Source organism: Falco punctatus (genome assembly GCF_963210335.1).
Source record: "Falco punctatus genome assembly, chromosome: 2".
NCBI classification, from domain to species: domain Eukaryota; kingdom Metazoa; phylum Chordata; class Aves; order Falconiformes; family Falconidae; genus Falco; species Falco punctatus.
In genome coordinates, this window is record NC_137581.1 from 76,781,815 (window position 1) to 76,785,400 (window position 3,586).

Sequence of the window (3,586 nt, forward strand, 5' to 3'; positions counted from 1 at the left end):
GAACATATGCTGTTTCACAGCATAAACAACTCCATGGGATATGGCTAGGCTATTTCAGCCTTTTCAGGGATGGAAACCCCATGCCAGTTTGTGTCCTGCCCTTGCTGCTTAATTATTTTTTTTTCCTACATCCAAGAACCTGTCTGTATTTAATAGAGTGCAGTCACAGGGGTCTTCACTTCTACCCTATAGTTCCCATTTGAATACAGCAGTGTTGGTTTGTAAGTCCAGGTAATGCTACACAGCTTCTATGGTCAGATTTCACACACAGCTCCTGTCTACTTTTTTTCCAAGTCAAAGGCAGCTGGTGGAATGGGAAGCATTGTGGTGGACCATTGGAAAGAGCAAGCTGGGGTGGTGTTTCCAAAGCTGGGGTGGAGTCCTGGGCAATCTCTGCTCTGCATTGAGTGCCACTTTTTGAGACCTGAAGGCCATTTTTTCAGGGAAGCCCAGTGCTGAACAGGCTTAGCATAGAGGTTCTGTGATGTATGCAAATGCTTATATGTATTATCCTGAAAAACAAATTGTTGCAGTGTTAAACATAGTCTGCCTGGGAGTCTTTCAGGCTGAAATGTGAGGGTGCTGAGATTTGGCTCTGAAATTTACCTTCCTATCAGAATGTGTCATGCTGAGTACAAATGCATCAGGCTCCCAAATCCTTGATTAACTAGTTGGATGGAAGTACTTTGAAAAGGAGACATGTTTCCTTATCTTTGGTGTTAACAACTGCAGAATGAGATAAAGCTGAAAATGTTCAAATAGAACTTGTTTATGCTATCTTAAAGTTTACACATATTTTATTATAGGCTGGATAGGGGAGTCTGTCTTCCCCCCCCCCCCCCCCCCCCTTTTTTTTTAGTAGATGTTTTGTAGTAACTCATAAGCCACTACTTCTGTGCTCTAATGCTCATGCAAAAAATTCCTGGAAGATGTGTTACCAAGAGAAAGTGCATGTTTTTCTTATGAAGTAATCAGGAATGAGAAGAAAGGTGGCAAAGACAGCAAATCCACTTTTTAGTCTGTGGTGGTATTTGTCATTCGAACAGTGATTGAGAAAAATGGTTCTTGCTTTTAAAAATAAAGAAAAATAATAATTTTAAGCAGATTATGAGTTAGCATTCAATACATTCATTCCTAAGAGGTGTTTTTTTTATAAAGCCAACACTTTTGACTATTGCACTGCTGCTGTCCTGGTTTAATTAGATTATGTTCCTTTTAGTTGTAGTTCAGTCAGTTTCTTTCAATGGACAGTATATCTGTTCTAGTATGCCGATAAGGGTAATGCAATACTGTTGTACTTTATAATGGATAAATTGAATGTTTGATTTTTCGACGAGGTGGCTGTAATATAACTTTGTATGACTTCTAAAAAGTTTATATTTTCCAGTTATTGGTGTGTAGTTTTCCATTTCTTAATCGTTATTTATTATCCTTCATCAGAGACGGTAGTTGAATTGTTTGTAGGCAACTGGCAAAATATAGCATATGTCTATATTAAAAATGGCAAATTTACACTGTCCATTTACACTTGGACAGCAGTGGACTAATGGAAATGGTTTTTATTTACTTGTTAAAATTATTTTTTGTAAAAAGAAAACTATAAATCTGAGTTTGCAGGATCAAAACTTGTATGTGATCAAATGCAATGTTTTTGTTTATAAATAAATACTATGCAGAATGGCTACTGTTTCAGACTTACTTGAAGTATTCAGTCTTACAGGAAAGCTGGCTCAGTCAGGATTTGAGCAGACTTGGGTATACCAAGCATGCCCCTGGGCCAGGTAGGCATCCTAACGGAGCCCGGAACAGCTGACTGGCCGTGTTTCTTCAGATGATCAGTTCTGGTATGGGGAATTCTGCTACCCCATCACGAGACTGTTAACTGTAATAGGATTTGGGACAAAAGTGTTTTTCAAGGCCGTGTTAGCTGTTGTCTTTGCAGTACTCAGGCAGAAGTGGTGGGAACAAAATGGTAAGAGGAGGGTGGGACCACCTGTCCCTTTGGATGACCATAAGCTCTGATCAGATCAGACCACCTTGTGAAATTTCACCCTTAGGCTATTTGATTAGTTCCCCAGTGGGAGAGACTCCAGCTCTTCCAGATACATTTGTGGCCAAGGCAGACTGTTCTTCCCTGACCAGTACTTGGTTGTCTTAACACAGATGACTAATACAGAAACGGCAGCGTGCAAGGTATTGCACCCATATGTTTGGGTTAATACCCAGGTTGTGGTAATCAGTGGCTTCATGGTGCTGGCTTGGCTACTTTGTGTAGATAATGTACGCCTGCCTAGCCACTGGGCCCTTGAAAAGGATTTAGAAGACTGATCAAAGGGGAACATCCAGCCCTAGAAGGTGTTGGAGGCTGGAAGTCAGCAGAAACTTTGGGAACTAGTGGAGAGGTAAAGGCAGCAGGGAGAGATGGTGACCACCAACCCAATTTAAGACCCAAAAGGCTTGTACCCCTACACCTGCAAGGAGCATGCGTGCTAATCTACGTGGCGAGTGGTGCTAATTTGAATATAACTAATCAATGAGCATGAATTTAGGTGAGTTTTGCTAATCTGAATATGCTGTAGTTCTTTTGCGTGGTGTGCTGGCTTTGTGGAATCGCCACCTGGCACCCATCTTTGTGCAAACATGAACTAAATAAATACCTGCTCTGTGTGTAAAACTGGCTTCTTGCATGCTGGGTGCACCAGACCCTCCTTGTGGGACAGCAGGTTTGTCGTGGAAAGGGTTGCACCTGGTACGGAGATGTTCTAACCAGGGAAAAGCTGCGCTCTTACAACCCAGGGGATGTGTGTGTTGAATTTTGAGGAAGTTCCTGAGTTTGGTGTGTGGCTGTACTTGGTGCTTTCTGCTGTGCGAGTGAAATTTCACATCAAGCACAAGGACTTGCACTGTCCTGGCTTTCTAAGCCTCATCATACTTGCACAGTAATCCTCGTCACCCTCTAGTTAGAAGTTCTCTTTCTTTTTAAAAAATAAAAGTAAAAGAACCCTCATCTGCATACACTAAATCTTGGCTTGTTTTCCGCTTTATGACGCGCTGCGTTGGGCAGCAAACACCTGGCGGGAGCTCTGTGGGGTATGAGATTTGGCATTCACCACGGGGCTGAGGGGTCTCTTGCCTTCTCCCCAGCGCAGCTGTGCAGCCCTAAGTGGTGTGGGAAGAAAGCAGATGCCAGGTTTCTATGGATGAAGATTTTTTTATAAAATTTCAAAGGGGGAGGTTTGCATTTGAGAGGAAGGATCGGTTGGCCTCTGACCAGTCTAAATGTTAAAACTTCTCAAATACATCAATGACTTGCCTTTTAGGGGGTTCTTTTTTCTAGCTGGGGAGCGGGAGAGCATTGGGCCTTTTTAGTTTTTGCTTTGTTTTGTTGTTCTTGTGGGGTTTTTCTGACTGAAAGCACGCCTAGGGCAGGGCAGGCGCAGCCGCAAGGGCAGCGGGGCAGGAGCGTTCGCGGGTGTGTGTCCCCCTCCGTTTGCGTTCCCGGCCCCCCGCCACTGTGGCCGTTGCCAGCAGGGGGCGCTGCCGCACCGTGGGGGCTCCTCGGCCGGCGGGGGCGGGGATCCGCGCG